The sequence below is a fragment of the Carcharhinus amblyrhynchos genome, chromosome 4 (assembly GCF_965287045.1).
Source record: "Carcharhinus amblyrhynchos chromosome 4, sCarAmb.v2.hapA, whole genome shotgun sequence".
Taxonomy (NCBI): Eukaryota; Metazoa; Chordata; class Chondrichthyes; order Carcharhiniformes; family Carcharhinidae; genus Carcharhinus; species Carcharhinus amblyrhynchos.
In genome coordinates this window covers 26,469,016-26,487,076 of record NC_137327.1, presented here as the reverse complement: position 1 = coordinate 26,487,076, position 18,061 = coordinate 26,469,016, and positions in this window count along the sequence as shown.

Sequence of the window (18,061 nt, the reverse complement as noted above, 5' to 3'; positions counted from 1 at the left end):
AATCTAGAGATGGATGGAAACATGGAAAGACATAGGATATAGACATCTCCATGATTGTACCTTCTACTGTATGTATGTAGACTTATGGCTGTTAATAAAGACTTGCCATTAATGTCCTCAAGACTACAAAACCTAATTTTTGGTGTCAGTAGCAAAATTCTTCAGTTATATTTGTCTAATTTCTTCTAATGCACAATGAAGAAAGAGTGACAAAATATATCTTGGTGTTAAAGCAGATGGGAAATTAAAAACAAGTTGTAGTTGGAGAAGGAAGTACAAGGAAATGATGATGCTTAGAAATTAGTAACAATGAAAGTATTCCAGTAACGGGAACAAAATCCTGACCTACTTTTTGTTCTGTTCTGTACAAGCATTTTGTTTGATACATGGTACTTGGGGTCGAAGAGTAAGCAATGACGTATGGATTTGCAGCAGCTTTTCCCAGTGCCAGATCACTGTCATGTCTGCAACTGATCCAGGTTAATCTGATTCTTTAACAGTTCGAACTACAATGAAGAAGAAAATATTTGGCAGATTCCCTTCCCATTCATCTGGATCAGTGCTCGAAGGACTTAACTTTGAGAGCAGGATTTTAGCTACTGAGACGTGTAGCTGAAGTTGGGAAATCTCCTGATTTGCTGGACCTGCCTTGATTAAAAAGTAGCCCAAAATGTGCACTTTTGCTCCAAGTGGACGAGAATGGTATAGACATGGGTGTGCTGAATCTGGAAACAGAGTGCAGGCGGCCATGAGGACAGGCAAATGCCCAGGCAGGCTAATTACAAGGCTGACATCAGATCTCTGGGAGCTCATTCATCCCAGTTGTTTTCAAAATTGTTAGTCCCTCGAGCCCTTACACCGCACAGCCCATCACTTCCCATTCCCCTCCCATCTGCTGTCCTTCCCCTCATGTCCCCTCATGACTTCCATGCCAACTGAATGTCAGTTCTATAGCCACTTAGAGTATTCACTACACAAGATCTCAGAAGCCATGTGGAGAAAAAGGAAATAAACTTTGAACAATCTAATACATCCAGTTCTCTCTCATGCACATTTGATCATGAAAAACTCTCATTTTGTCAGGAAAATAGTGATGACATGACAGCTGACTGTAAACAGAGTTATTCTAAATCCCAGAAGGAAAATTTGCCCTCAACTATATTTTTGCAATTCGTTATAAGTTCATAAGATATAGGAGCAGAATTATGCCATTTGGCCCATCGAGTCTGCTCTGCCATTCGATCATGGCTGAGATGCTCCTACATAAGAACATAAGAAATAGGAGCAGGAGTAGGCCAACTAGCCCTTCGAGCCTGCCCCGCCATTCAATAAGATCATGGCTGATCTGTCGTGGCTCAGTTCCACATTCCCCATTTTCTCATCCTCATCCCCATTTTCCTGCCTTCTCCCCATAACCCTACAACCCATTGCCAACTAAACATCTATCTAACTCCTCCTTACGTGTATTAACTGTCCCAGCATCCACCGCACTTTGAAGAAAGGTTTTAAATGCACAGAATGACATCCCAGACATTTTGTGATGACCTCAAATAAAATAAATGTTTATTAAACAATCAAATGAACAACAATCAAGTAATCTAGAAGTACACTGAACGAAGACAATAGTTATACATACTATCATTAATTTTACACAATTCCAAACAACTTTTACTTCACTGTCTTCAGAGCTAACCCTGCCCAAGTGTTCTGCAACACCTTATGGATTTTTGAAATTATAAAAATCCAGCAACAGTTATTACACCAGGAGGTTGGATCTCTTTGGGGCTGCTTCTGAGGTAGAACATAACAGCTTGCTTTTCAGTACTAACTTGCTTCACAGACGCTGCTAGCTAGAGGTAAACAACTATTCATCCTCTCGGCTGAGTTCAAATAACAGTCCTCCTAGTTAGATTTAATCATTTCCTTATAAACATAACTCCCTCAGAAGTCAACTTGACTTACCTTAATTTTTTAAATTTTAGCTTTTAGAATGTAAATGCAAATATATTCACTTTGTGACCCTTTTTTCACACCTTGTCTCTTCTTTTGATCTTTTAAAACCATATTCAAATCTCTTTATGTTCTCTCCCATTGTTATCAACTTGTCTTGGGTAACCATTTGCTTGCGGTATTGGTAGGCTCGTCAACATATCAAAAACACTAGTTCCATTAACATAGCCAAGCAAATGCTACTTTAAGCAACTGACATTTTCCCACAGCTTTTAAAATATATAACCAGCAGAATATATTCCAATTTCTTTGATTTACTGATTTTTTCATGTCACCACTATTTTCTTGACATGTTCATAAAATCAATCAAAGACTGTGGGTGAAATTTTGCAGTGCTGTCACTGCAGGGAAAAGGCTGTATAATGTGGCAAGCTGTTCAAAAGTTAATTGCCTTTGGCGGGATGGGAAGATCCTGCATGAAATTTGTTCCAGTGTCAGAGTTGGTCCTGAAAGTACAGGGTACAGCAAGTTCGGAGAACAAAGAATTTGAAGAATTTCTACTGGTCTATAATTCCTTGTTTAACAAATTTATCACATCAGTAAGTTATCTCTGAATAAGCCAGAAGTTCATGGAATTACTGCAGTGAATACTGTAATATGCTTGATGGGGCTAATATTATTTTCCTGATTTTTGCCTCTCCATTTGCCCTTTTCACTCAGTTTGCAAATTTTGGTTGAGTCTGTGGGTGGATTTTTTTTTAGCCGCGGTTGCCTCCAAACCAGAAAATCCTGCTTGGGGTCAATGGACCTATGTATGATCTGTCCCCGCACTGCTCCCCACCCCTTCTCCACGCTGCTATAATTCCCGTGTCAGGCTAATGCGAACATTTCCCCCTCGGAGTCTCTATACTCTTATTAAAGTTTTACCATTTTTATATATGTAGTTTCCCTGTTTATCATTTTAAAATGCATCACAGGAGCATCGAGGATTACTTCGTGGTGGGGATTGGGGGAGTGGGAATGCAAAAACTTACAAAAGCAGGATAAAGCAGAGCATGGGACTAAATGGAAGACTCTTTCAGAAAGAAAGAATTTGGAGCAACTTTAGGATGTCCCAAAGTATTATACGGCCAATTAACTATTCTTTGAAGCATTTTCAGTATTGGAAATGAGGCAGTCAATTTTCTGCATAGCAAGTGCCAACAGACAGCAATGTGATAATGGCCAGATAACATGTTTCAATCATGTTGGTTGAGGGATGAATATTGGCCAGGATATGAGGGAGAATTCCCCCTGCTTTTCTTTGAAATAGTGCCATGGAATCCTTTAGATTCACCACAGGGCCTAAGCTGAACCTTTCACCCAAAAGGTGCCACCTCTGAAAATGCAATACCATCTCAGTATTGTTTTAGGGTGTCAACCTAAATTTGTGTGTTCAAGACTCAGAACTTGTACCCGCAACCTTCATACTTGGAGACAAGAGTGCAACACACAGGCATAATGGACCCCACCCCACTTTTGCTGTAAAGTTCTTTGATTCTACGTTAAATGGATATTGTAAACATTGCAGCAAAAATGTACAAAATTTGTTCTGATAGAATTTTATGAATCTTCCCCAGGGCTGTTCAGGACAAGAATTGTAATACCAGGTGAAAACCTTAGAATTATTCAGTTAAATATTTTTGCATGTATTTTGTATGGCTTTGGTTGAGGTGACATGTAGAAACATCCACAAACTCATAAAAAAAAAGGCTTGCTGGAAAATCAGTGATAAACAGAATTGGAAACAAAATATGACTGAATTTGACTTGCTCAATTTTCCAACATTCTGTAACCACACAAATGACGCAGTTGGTCATACAATCTTCCTTAGAGTGGGCAGACATATGGCTTTTTGTCATTTTCAAAGTTTTTAAGTGTTAGTGATCCTTCCTAGTGAAAGCATTTTTAAAAAATAAAAGATTGCGTCCCAAATCCGGTGACCCACATTGTTTATAAAGTGCTGCCCATAAATACTAGCAATCAAACCAAATAAAATCAGCATGTGTAAACAACATTTTCCTTCCTGAAATATCTGTGATATAGCCTGTTCAAGTGTTGTACAGAATTTCAAAGGATCTTTGTAAGTTTTTGGAACAAATTGTATAAAGCTGCAAAGAATAAACAATTGTAAATCACATTTTTTTTGCTGGACCATGTCAGCAGTTAGTCAGTAATTGCGCTGCTGGCTTCAGCAGCTGATGATTCATCAGACATAGCTTTCCCTTTTGTGCGGATTGAAAGGTTTGATTTACTCTGTACAAAGTTTTTCTTATAAGTAATTGGTAACCATTTGATTTTGTTTAACTTTTTAGTTCAAAATGTGTATTTGTTGAAGTGGATCTGAATTATCTATCTTTATTTAAACTGTAGTGCTTCTCTGCACAGATCCAATGTATCAGAGAAGAATTTACTGTTGTCAGTCAGATGATAATGAGATGATGTCATCAGCAGACACAAGCCAGGGTCTTAATGCCTCTTTGACACATTATATTATCCGGCCTCAGTAACATCTCCGCAGGTGTGCTTGCAGTCAACCCAAGTTTCAGTCAGTGGGAAATTCGATTGGAACTGACCAGCCTTCCCAGTCTTATTAATGAAAGACAAAGTCCCTGGCAGGAATGTCAAGGCTGTTTTTCCACGGCATTGTTTCTCTCGGGTGCATGACTGGATTCTACTTTATCTAACCGGACTGAGAAGCTGTGTAAAGATTTCCAAATAGGATGAGGCTAGTAGGAGAGAATTGTGCTTAAGCTGACAGAAAACTCAAGGTGAGGGAATATTTAATGTAATAGATACCTTTGTGATTTGCTGCAGAATGCTGGAAATGTGTCAGCTGTTATTGGACATTTCAGTATGATAAATGTTGTTTCACCAACCCTTCAGAAATTCAAAGCAGTTTTCAGTTCTACTTTTTGCCACTTTGTTGTAATTATTTTAATTTTTTAGGCGTGACAGAGCTATATTATCTCTGTGCTCAGAGATAATATGTGTGGAATAAAATAATGCATGCACAACTGAAGATGAGGTTGAAGAAATTCAAGCAATTATTTAGAAGTGAGTGGTAGCCAATTCAAAATGTGCGGATATGGACTGGTTAGTTGCATGGTTTTAGTATAGATGTGCAAATTTGCAGGCTGAGCGGGAAAATTTTCTGTATTAGACAATTGCAAGTATACCCAATCACAAAGTGAAAGCTGTCCACTGAAAAATATGACTGAGGGGAGCATTTAAGAACATAAGCTCAAAGGAAACGTGGCCTGGTTTTGTACAGTCAGCTGCTTAAAATGCATCCATTTTCTGCTTTGACGGATGGCTGCTGCTCTGTTATGGCTTTGTTTTGTGTCCAATTCCCACCATTGCGCCTTCTAAGATTTTCCAAGACTGTTGTTGCCTCGCCTCCCCCCCCCCCCCCCCCCCCCGAAAGTAGAGGGATGCTCAGCATATGTGAGCATATTGAATAATATGGGCAACACGGTGGCATACTGGTTAGCACTGCTGCCTCTCTACTCCAGAGACCTGGGTTAAATTCCTGGCTTAAGTCATTGTCTGTGTGGAGTTGCACGTTCTCCCTAAGTCTACGTGGGTTTCCTCTGGGTGCTTCGGTTTCCTCCCACAGTCCAAAGATGTGCAGGTTAGGTACATTGGTCATGCCATGTTGTCCCTTAGTGTCCCAAGATGCATAGGTTAGAGGGAGTAGCGGGATAAATATGTGGAGTTGTGGCCTGGGTGGGATTGTTGCTGGCGCAGACTTGATGGGCTAAATGGCTTCCTTCTGCATTCCAGGGATTCCAGGATTCTGTGAATATTTGAGGATATCATCATAGTGATTAAAATCCAGTGAATAGGGAGGATATATTCGACTCAGTATAGAAGAGAACATTTCCCCTGATGTTAATACTGGAATGCTTATTTGAACAGAAACCCCATCTTAATCTGGCATAAAATAAATCAAAAATAACAGTTAACTTGGTTAATTGCATGTGATTTAGGATGGTGTATTTGCCAGGTGCCAAATTTCATTTTTATTTATACAATGTGCTATCATTTTTCCATTTTTGTTGTGCTGAATGATTATCTCTTCATGTGCTCATAATGTAATGGAATAAAGCAGAGATTGTGCATGGCTTTTGGATTGTGTACAAAATTATACTCGCTGTTGTGCTGCTTCATATTCTGACATGTACTATTCATGATACTATTGTATATTCTGTAATGACGCTATGCTTGTATAGCAGTGAATGCTCACTTGCTTGAAATAAGGCCTGAATTTTGGGCAAACTCAATGTAAAAATTATCAGGTGATAACTGAGTTTTTTTAATAATTTCAGGATCCATATTCAAGAGCTGAGAATTTTTTTAAAATTGAGATTGTAACATAACCTCTTATACATTGATTGATCATGGAAATGCATGCACTAATGTCAAATTTAAATAGTTCTGAAGCACAACTCTATCAGAGACTCATGCTTGCTAGCCAGTGAATCAGAAGGTGTAAATTGCAAAATCTGATGTAATAACTTTACTCTGACCTGCACAAATGTCCATTACTGTATGTGAATTGAAGTAGTGGTATATGTATTTTTGTCATTGAGAGGGCACACACTGGCTATATTCTGATCTTTGGATCCAAAATTCAATTCATCCTGAACTCTCCATCATTTTTTACAGTTTTATTGTTTCACTTGTGTTGAGAAACCTAGTCAGGCACTCTTAACTAAGTTAATTCCAGCCAGATATTCATCCTGTTACTGGTACCTCAAAGAAAAGGCATCATATGGAAAAATACATCCTGCCCAAGATTATTTTGGATAAACTCATTCTTTTGATTATTGGAGTAAGTATCTGAGTACTCTTCTCCTACAGAGGAGCATTGCACTGGCAAAGTCATGGAAGAGTATAATTCCCGTTGAATTGCCTTCACAAAAATATTCAACAAACTGGTTGGACAATTAAATTACTCTGAGTCACTTATCCAACAAAAAACTACCCAGAATACAATTCCCAATTTTAATACATGATTATGAACATGCAGATAAGAACATAAGAACATAAGAAATAGGAGCAGGAGTAGGCCATCTAGCCCTTCGAGCCTGCCCCGCCATTCAATAAGACCATGGCTGATCTGTCGTGGCTCAGTTCCACTTTCCCGCCCTCTTCCCCATAACCCTTAACCCCCTCGCTTATCAAAAACCCATCAACCCGCGTCTTAAAAATATTTAGCGAGGCAGCCTCCACCACTTCAACGGGCAGAGAATTCCAGAGATTCACCACCCTTTGAGTGAAGAAGTTCCTCCTCAACTCCGTTCTAAACTGCCCCCCCCTTTATCTTGAGGCTGTGCCCCCTAGTCCTACTGTCCTTTCTGAGCGGGAAGAGTCCCTCCACCTCTATCCTATCCATCCCATTCATCATCTTATACATCTCAATGAGATCTCCCCTCATTCTTCTAAACTCTAACGAGTACAAGCCTAGTTTATTCAGCCTCTCCTCATAGCTCAATCCCCTCAACTCCGGTATCAGCCTAGTAAACCTCCTCTGCACTCCCTCCAAGACCAAAATATCCTTGCGTAAGTGCGGCGACCAAAACTGCACACAGTACTCCAGCTGCGGCCTCACCAATGCCCTATACAGCTGCAGCAAGACCTCCCTCCTTTTATATTCAATCCCCCTCGCTATGAAGGCCAGCATCCCATTTGCTTTCCTGACCACCTGCTGCACCTGCAGGCTGGGTTTTTGCGACTCATGCACAGGGACCCCGAGGTCCCTCTGCACCGTCGCCTGCTGCAGTTTTTCGCCATGTAAGTAATAGTCCTTCCTACCATTATTCCTACCAAAGTGGACCACCTCGCACTTGCCAACATTAAATTCCATTTGCCAGTTCCTGGCCCATTCGCCCAGCCTATCTAGATCCTTCTGCAGACTCTCCACACCCTCCGCACAATTTGCCGTTCCACCAATCTTGGTGTCATCAGCAAATTTCGACACCGTACACTCGGTTCCCTCCTCCAGATCATCTATATAAATGGTAAAAAGCTGAGGCCCCGGCACCGACCCCTGGGGCACTCCACTAGTCACCAACCACCAATCCGAATAGCACCCATTAACCCCCACTCTCTGCCTCCTATTTGACAACCAATCCTCTATCCACGCTAACACCCTACCCCCAACTCCATGCCCCCTTACCTTCTGCAATAACCTCTTGTGAGGCACCTTGTCAAACGCCTTCTGAAAATCAAGAAAGACCACATCCACCGGCTCTCCTCTATCCACCGCCCTAGACACATTCTCATAGAACTCAAGTAAATTTGTCAGACATGACTTCCCCTTAACGAAACCGTGCTGCGTCTGCTCTATCAAGCAATTCCCCTCAAGATGCCTCGCTATTTCCTCCTTGATGACGGATTCTAACATTTTACCTACAACAGACGTTAAACTAACAGGCCTATAATTCCCTGCCTTTTGCCTGCCACCCTTCTTAAACAACGGCGTAACATTAGCCACTTTCCAATCTTCCGGCACTTCCCCGGAATCCAGCGACGTTTGGAAAATAACCACCAAGGCATCCACTATCACCTCCGCCATTTCTTTCAGAACCCTCGGATGCATTCCATCCGGTCCTGGGGACTTGTCCACAATCAGTCCCTCCAGTCTGTCGAGCACCGTCTCTCTAGTAACAATAACGTCATTGAGACCCTCCAGTCCTACCACCTTTCCATCGCTAACACCCAGCAAATTATTCACGTCCTCCTCCGTGAAGACCGAAACAAAAAAGTTATTCAAGACCTCAGCCATTTTCCCATCCCCTACCACTAAGTCCCCTCTCTCATCCTCTAAGGGTCCAACGTTCACCCTAGCCAGCCTCTTCCTTTTTATATATTTATAAAAACTCTTGCTATCCTTTTTTATATTAAGCGCTAGCCCAGCTTCATAGTTTCTCCTAACCTTCTTTATCAACTTCTTTGTCAATCTTTGTTGACATTTAAACCTCTCCCAATCCTCTTCTCGCCCTCTTCTCCTCTTTAGCTACTCTAAACGCCTCCGCTTTTAATTTAACACTTTCCTTCACCTCCTTCGTTATTCACGGCTTATTGCCTCTCCTCCTACGGTCCTTTTTCACCATCGGAATAAATTTCTGCTGAGCACCAAGAAAGATCTCCTTAAAGATCCTCCACTGCTACTCAGCAGACCTACCTTCCAACGCGCTCCCCCAGTCAACATTCGCCAATTCTTCTCTCATCCTACTGTACTCCCCTATAAGGCAGCTGCACAAAGCTGGTGGGACACAAATCCAGAAATGTTACTCAGAGTCAGATTATATCATCGAACCCTGACAGCTATTTTAACTTTGACCTGAATGGCTTTACTATAGCAGTTTAGACCTCTTCAGTTCCAGACTCCCCTGCTTCTCTGTAATGAGACCCACACAGAACCCCCTTCCCCACACTTTCCTGGCAGGCAGTCAATGATCATGCAGAGATTGGCAGCCACTTTCTGCGCACTTGGAGCAGCAACATGTTAATGAAGCCTGACATTTAAAATCACCATGTCCTAATCATGCCGCAGGTGGATGGGAAGCCAACTGGAACCAGAGGTTTCCTGCTGGAAACCCACTGGGAATTATAATTCCCTTGTTCCCACCTCGTACTTCTTTTTGATAACGTAGTCTAAGAAGTAGAGAGATTGTAGTCGGGGAAATGGCTGGTTTGTATGGTGCATGACTATTTCTCCCTGGTGCCATGATTGAAATGATCACTTTGATGCCTGAAGGCAGCACTAGTTATATTTCAGCCAATTTTGTTCTAAGAGGTGCGGTAAATCAAAATAACAATTTAGAACAACGGTTTAAAGTGACCTTTCTGGTGCTGTTGCAAATAATAGGACTGAATGGAACACAGGATATAATTAGAAATGCCTCTTATCCACACTGGTGCAGCAGTTTAATCCACTGTGGAAAATGGTTAGCTTTTCAGATTTGAATAATGAGTTTCAAGCCATTCAGTGAAAGAATGGATTTGTTGCTAAATATACAGAATCTCTCAAAATGAGAAAGGTTCCAGGTTCAGTAATGCTTCTGAACTTAGTTTGTTGATTTCATGTAGACAATAATAAGGATCTTAGATTTTGCCATTGCCCTCCCCGCCCCCACAGTAAAGGAGAGATATATAATTTCAATTTTTTTATCAATATCCAGTGGCTCCTGCTGGGCAGTGCATGTTTGTCATGACTTTGAGCAGGATCAGGCTTGCACTGATGCCTCCCTCAACCAGATGCCAACATTTACCGATTGTACTCACCCTTGAGGAATGTCAGTTTGCATAACGTACTGGAGGAGTGAGTACTGCAGGTCAGGGCTTTTAGAAAATGTTTCAAGGACAAACAATCATGTGATTTTTTTTCGTGGAAACATGATTAAAAGTAACCTGCTAAAAACAGAAGACAAACAATAAGTTTCATAGATTGTTCAAGAATGGAGCTTTCACTGTCTACATTAACACATTTGACAGGGCGTTAAATGCAGTTTGAAGTTGCAATAGGTTACTCATTTCACCCATCTCTATATGATCACACATTGAATTCCAGGTTTAACCGACAGCCCATATATGATGCTTTTTCTTGACATTACAGTATTGTGTGGAGTCAAACCAATGCGGGTACATTTTGAATGCATTAGACCGCTTCAAAAAATCTATTTTTTTCTCCTCATTCCATTTAACTTAGAAACTTTAGAAACCCTACAGTGCAGAGGGAAGCCATTCAGCCCATCAAGTCTGCAACAACAACAATCTCGCCTAGGCCCTATCCTCATAATCCCAAGTATTTATCCCACTACTCCCCCTAACTAAGGCATCCTGGGATACTAAGGGGCAATTTTAGCATGGCCAATGCACCTAACCCACACTCCTTTGGACTGTGGGAAGAAACCGGAATACCTGGAAAAAACCCACGCAGACGCTGGGAGAAAAGTGCAAATTCCACACAGTGACCCAAGCCAGGAATCAGACCCAGGTCCCTGGAACTGTGAGGCTGCAGTGCTAACCACTGTGCTACCATGCTGCCCTGCAACATTTCTGCATGTTGCTGCAACAAGCAGCATTATTCATAGGGCAGACCACTAACCTGCTCCTTGACCTTTGCCAAAGGCTACTTAATTTACTCATTAAATGTATAACTCTTCCCTCTCTAGCAGATCTTTAAATGGACCTACCTTGTATTAAGTTGACCTTTCTTTACACCCTAGCTATGATTGTAACACTACATTCTACACCTCCTTTCCTTCTCTATGTACGGTATGCTTTGTCTGTATAACTTGCAAGAAACAATACTTTTCACTATACCCCAATACATGTGACAATAATAAATTAAATCAAAGAGGGTCAACACCCACCATTGCATGATGCATGCCAATAGTTGATCAAGCAGGTCCATGACTGAAAATGTTGGATTTCATACGAATAATGCTTCCATCTCATGGTGTTGATCACAAGCTAGTATTAAAATGACAATATATTCAAGCACAGTTTGAACACTTATATAGTAGGTGGCAAGTGTCTTTTAGTGAAATTTGAGTGACCATGTACTTACTTGAATGTAGGTCCCTTGTGGCAGACTGGTGAAGTAGGTGAAGTTGCACGTGATCAGAAGTGAGCTGGCAAGGTGGATACAAAACTGGTTCAGTCAAAGAAGACAGAGGATAGCAGTGGAAGGGTGCGTTTCTGAATGTGACAAGTGACATTCCTCAGGGATCAGTGCTGGGACCTTTGCTATTTATAATATATATAAATGATTTGGAGGAAAATGTAACTGATTTGATTGGTAAGTTTGTGGACGTGACACAAAGTTTGGTGTATTTGTGGATAGCGATGAGGACCATCAGAGGATACAGCAGGATATAGATCATTTGGAGACTTGGGCGGAGAGATGGCAGATGGGGTTTAATCCGGAAAAATGTGAGGTAATGCATTTTGGAAGATCTAATACAGTTAGGAAATATACAGTAAATGGCAGAACCTTTATGAGTATTGATAGGCAAAGGGACCTGGGTGTACAGGTACACAGGTCACTGAAAGTGGCAGTGTAGGTGGAGGAGGTGAACAAGAAGGCATGCTTGCCTTCATTGACCGGGGCATTGAGTTTAAAGATTGGCAAGTTATCCTGCAGCTTTATAGAATCTTAATTAGGCCGCATTTGGAATATAGTGTTCACTTCTGGTTGCCACACTACCAAAAGGATGTGGAGGCTTTGGAGACGGTACAGAGAAGATTTACCAGGATGTTGCCTTGTATGGACGGCATTAGCTATGAGGAGGTGTTGGAGAAATTTGTTTTGCTCTCACTGGAATGACAAAGGTTGAGGGGCAACCTGATAGAAGTCTACAAGATTATGAGAGGCATGGACAGAGTGGATAGTCAGAAGCTTTTTCCCAGGGTAGAAGAGTCTGTTACTAGGGGGCACAGGGTTTAAAGCATGAGGGGCAATGTTTAAAGGAGATATATAAGGCAGATGTTTTACATAGAGAGTAGTGGGTGCTTGGAACTCATTGCTGGGGGAGGTTTTGGAAGCAGATACGGTAATGACTTTTAAGGGGCATGTTGACAAATACATGAATAGGATGGGAATAGAGGAATATGGTCCCTGGAAGGGTAGGGAGTTTAGTTAAGTCGGGCAGCATGGTCGGTGCGGGCCTGGAGGGCTGAAGGGTCTGTTACTGTGCTGTAATTTTCTTTGTTCTTTGTTTTTTGAATGTGTGAAAACCAATGACACTATTACAGAGGGTTAAAATTTTAACTTGTCCAAGAAGCACCTTCAAGCACGTTTGAATTGGTTGACCTGAGTTTGTTTCAGTTTTAAGACTGGATCATGCGAGAATCATGCCCAGAAGAAACATTGCTGTAGAATTAACTGTTTGTCCTCCTGGATTTTTTTTTGTTCTTTCAAGCATCACAGTGCTTAACACTGCAGCCTCACAGTGCCAGGGACCTGAGTTCAATTCCAGCCTTGAATGACTGTCTGTGTGGAGTTTGCATGTTCTCCCTGTGTGTGAGCTTCCTCCGGGTGCTCTGGTTTCATCCCACAGTCCAAAGATGGGCAGATTAGGTGGATTGGCCATGCTAAATTACTCCTTAGTGTCCCAGGATGTGTGAGTGAGGGGAATTAGAAGGGTAAGTATGTGGAGTTACGGTGATAGGACTTGGGCTGGATGTTGGTGCAGACTCGATGGGCCAAATGGCCTCCTTCTGCACTGTAGGGTTTCTATGATTGTTCCTCACAGAAGGTTCTTCACTAGAATAAGTATTTCTCTTGATAAAGATGAAATCCTTTCATTACAGTCGTTTGCAAAACACAAAGTATGTTTGATTAACATTGTAAAACTTAGCATCATTAAAGTTAAATATGATGTAAACACATCCTATTTTAATTAGGATTAATTTCAAAGCTACCGATAGATCACAACTTTTTTTAATCTGTTCAAGTCGTATGGGCATCACTGGCTGGACCAGCATTTGTTACCCATTCCTAATTACCCCTGAGCTGAGTGCAAAGCCATTTTAGGGGGCATTTAAGAGTCAACTACATTGTTGTGGGTCTGGAGTCACATGTAGGTCAGGCCAGGTAAAGATAATTTCCTTCTCTAAAGGCTATTTGTAATTATTTTACAACAATCAACAATTGTTTCATGGTCATCATTCGACTTTTAATTCCAGATTTTTATTGAATTCACATCTCACCACCTGCCATGGTGGGATTCGCACCTGGGTCGCAGAACATTACCTGTGGTCTCTGGATTACTAGTGACAATACAACTCCACCACCACCTTCTGCTAATTATCCTCATATTACTAATTTATGTCGTTCCAGCAACAAAAAAAGTTACACAAAGTTTATGATCTTTTTAACATCTTTAATATTGTGATATTGTCCCTGATGAATTAATGATCATCATTACCCAATAATCCAATAGGTTAAAGTAGTGCATTTTTGAAAGTGACATTTTCCAATTGATTAGCACAATTTGTTGTTGTGCTTTCTGCAATTCTGTCTGCTTTGTAAGTATGACAGTCACCTAATTGAGATCCATCACGCGTATTACTTGCTGAGATGTAAATGTCTGAATGATAATATAATTTTGTTGAAAATAATGACCTGGTAGGAAATTGCAACAATTAAACTGCGCAAATTTTGAAAATGCTATCTTTTTCTATGGTTTCACTATGATAATCTGTACATTCCTTGATGGGAATCAATGTAACCCTTATGGCTTTACTTTAGTACTTTGACAACCAAGTGGCAGCTCCGATGTGACTCTACAGTGTTTGGTTTTGAATCTACAGTGCTTCAGGCTAAGTTTCTGTTTTCCAAAAATGTTGGTTTGCTTTAGTTTTATAAACCGTATATGCCAAAAAAAAGTTGTTATATGAAAATTGTGAAGCAAGCCAAAACTGCTTTAAATGGTCAATAGATATTATAGTTAGCCTAATCCCAGGTATGTACAATGGCTAATATTTCATGTACAAATAAAGGGTAATATCAACATCCCATGTCATCAGTACATATCCTCATCAGGCTGGTCACCACTGTAATTTACATGCCACTTCCAGTTAGTCATCTGTTTATCAGTAATCACAATATTTGGTATTAAAGCTGTGCTTGATGCAATGTGTATAGAATCTGTACAATGCTACAATCCCTGTAAAGACCAATAACTTTTAAAAATAAATTTGAACTTCCAGTTAAAACCTGAATGTATGACACAACAAGATTTCACATTTTAAGATGTTTAGTGTAATGAAAATAATAAAGGCACTATTGAGTAATCACTATTTCTGTTAGCAACGTATGCTTCAAACTATAGAACTGAACTTGTGACACAGCTTAAAATCCCACTAAGAACATAAGAACATAAGAAATAGGAGCAGGAGTAGGCCATCTAGTCCCTCGAGCCTGCCCCGCCATTCAATAAGATCATGGCTGATCTGTCGTGTCTCAGTTCCACATTCCCGCCCTCTCCCCATAACCCTTAATCCCCTCTCTTATCAAAAACCCATCAACCCGCATCTTAAAAACATGTAGCGAGGCAGCCTCCACCACTTCAATGGGCAGAGAATTCCAGAGATTCACCACCCTTTGAGTGAAGAAGTTCCTCCTCAACTCCGTTCTAAACCGCACCCCCCCCTTTATCTTGAGGCTGTGCCCTCTAGTCCTACTGTCCTTTCTGAGTGGGAAGAGCCTCTCCACCTCTATCCCATTCATCATCTTATATGTCTCAATGAGATTCCCCCCTCATTCTTCTAAACTCTAACGAGTACAAGCCTAGTTTATTCAGCCTCTCCTCATAGCTCAACCCCCTCAACTCCGGTATCAGCCTAGTAAACCTCCTCTGCACTCCCTCCAAGGCCAAAATATCCTTGCGTAAGTGCGGCGACCAAAACTGCACACAGTACTCCAGCTGCGGCCTCACCAGTGCCCTATACAGCTGCAGCAAGACCTCCCTACTTTTATATTCAATCCCCCTCGCTATGAAGGCCAGCATCCCATTTGCCTTCCTGACCACCTGCTGCACCTGCAGGCTGGGTTTTTGCGACTCATGCACAAGGACCCCGAGGTCCCTCTGCACCGTTGCATGCTGCAGTTTTTCGCCATGTAAGTAATAGTCCTTCCTACCATTATTCCTACCAAAGTGGACAACCTCACATTTGCCAACATTAAATTACATTTGCCAGTTCCTGGCCCATTCGCCCAGCCTATCTAGATCCTTCTGCAGACTCTCCACACCCTCCGCACAATTTGCCGTTCCACCAATCTTGGTGTCATCAGCAAATTTCGACACCGTACACTCGGTTCCCTCCTCCAGATCATCTATATAAATGGTAAATAGCTGAGGCCCCAGCACTGACCCCTGGGGCACTCCACTAGTCACCAACCGCCAATCTGCTAAATGCCAAATCACTAATGGTGTAAAAACCATTTGGGGACTCTTGTTGGATTCTGCACACCCACCACCTTTCCCACCCACCAAAAACAGGTGGAGAGTCCTGGCCATTGTCTCTGTGTTCTTCCTAACAAAATTAATTACCTCAACTTTCTCTGAATTAAATTCATCTGCTAGCATTCCACACACTCCAGAGCCTCCTCTTGAAGTCTCCGCCTCATATTTCACAATACATTCAAGCTTTGCATAATCCCTAAACTGTGAAATTGTGCCTAAGTCTATGTCATGAATATAAACCAAGAAAAACAGAGTTTTTGCTCTGGTTTTCCCCCACAGGCACAAGATGGGCAGGTCAGGTGGATTGACCATGCTAAATCGTCCCTTTGTCCCTTTGAGATTTACAAGGATGTTGCCTGGATTGGGAGGCATGCCTTATGAAGATAGGTTGAGGGAGCTGGGACTCTTCTCCCTGGAGAGGTGTAGGTTGAGAGGTGACCTGATAGAGGTTTATAAAATGTTGAGAGGAATAGATAGCGTGGTTTCCCAGAGGCTATTTCCCCGGGTTGAAATGGTCGCTACGAGAGGACACAGATTTAAGGTGCAGGAAAGCAAGTACAGAGAAGATGTTAGGGGTGAGTTTTTCACTCAGAGGGTGGCGAGTGAATGGAATCGGCTGCCGTCAGTGGTGGTGGAGGCGAACTCGCTGGGGTCTTTTTAAAAGACTTCTGGATGAGTATATGGGATTTAATGGGATTGGGGGTTATAGATAGGTCTATGGATTGGTAGGTATTGATGTGATCGGTGCAACTTGTGGGCCGAAGGGCCTGTTTGTGCTGTAGTGTTCTATGTTCTAAGTTCTAAAATGGGTAAGTTAGGGGAATTAGTGGGGTGACTATATGGGGCTATTGGAATAGGGCCTGTGTAAGATGCTCTGTTGGAGAGTCGGTGCAGACTTGATGGGCTTAATGGCCTGCTTTTGTACTGTAGGAATTCTATGACTCTTAATATCAACACTTGAGGAACTGCTCTATTTCACCTGTCTAAGTAAAACAGTTCACCATTATTCTCTATTCCTATAACTTTCCATTTGCAATGGTTCCTGTGCTATAACTTTGCTGATTTGTCTGTTGCATGATGTTTATCAGTTGCCTTTTGGAAGTCTGTGTACCATAAGTCAACCGCATTGTCCTCATCAACTCTCTGTTGCCTTATCAAAAAAGCATGTAGCAATGGAATTAAATCTGAGAAGTGTCAATAAATGAAAATAATCAAGGGGCTGGACTGTGCAACAACATCTTTGGTGAAGTGGAGTTTGGAACCCAGTTGTTCTTCGTTAGTAAAGTGTTCCATGATCATGTTACAGCCTTGTACCGTGCTCCAGATCTTTTATTGATATCATTTCTCGCAAATTTTGCAATGTTCAAAATGTTCCTTTTATTTTCTTAGTGAAATAATGTCATTATTGATAGTATATAAGCAGCACCTGAGAAAATCACTCACAATATGTAGGAGCGCACTCCTACTAACTAAGCAGTTTTGCCCATACTGTCCTGCATTTTCCCATCCTAACTGCCATGAGAATTGTTGTAGATCGGTGCAAAGGTCCATTGACCTCAGGCAGGATTTTCCCTTTTTGTGGTGAGCGCAGATGGAAAATTCTGTCCCAGTGATAGACAGTGCTTCCAATGTCCTGTGCATTGTTTCCAGTGTCTCCTGTACATTTTTCAGTGACTCACTGATTGCATCTCCTTCATGTATCTTGTTCAATGCGAGGCACCAAGTGAGACCAGAAGAAAGGAGGGCTGACCAAAACCTTTCTGACACACCATTTCTTCTGAAGTTGTTGCACAGTTTGAAGTGTCTTTGCCAATTGTGTGTTACTAAAGCAGCCTGAATTTGATTCATTTTACATATTTGATTAATTATTTGTTATTGTCACACATATTGATATACAGTAAAAACTTGTTTCTTGCGCACTATACAGACAAAGCATACTGTACATAGATTCTTTAGGGAGGAAGGAAGGAGAGGGTTCAGAAGGTAGTGTTACGGTCTTAGCTAGGGTGTAGAGAAAGATCAACTTAAGATAGGGTAGGCTCATTCAAAAGTCTGATGGCAGCAGGGAAGAAGCTGTTCCTGAGTCG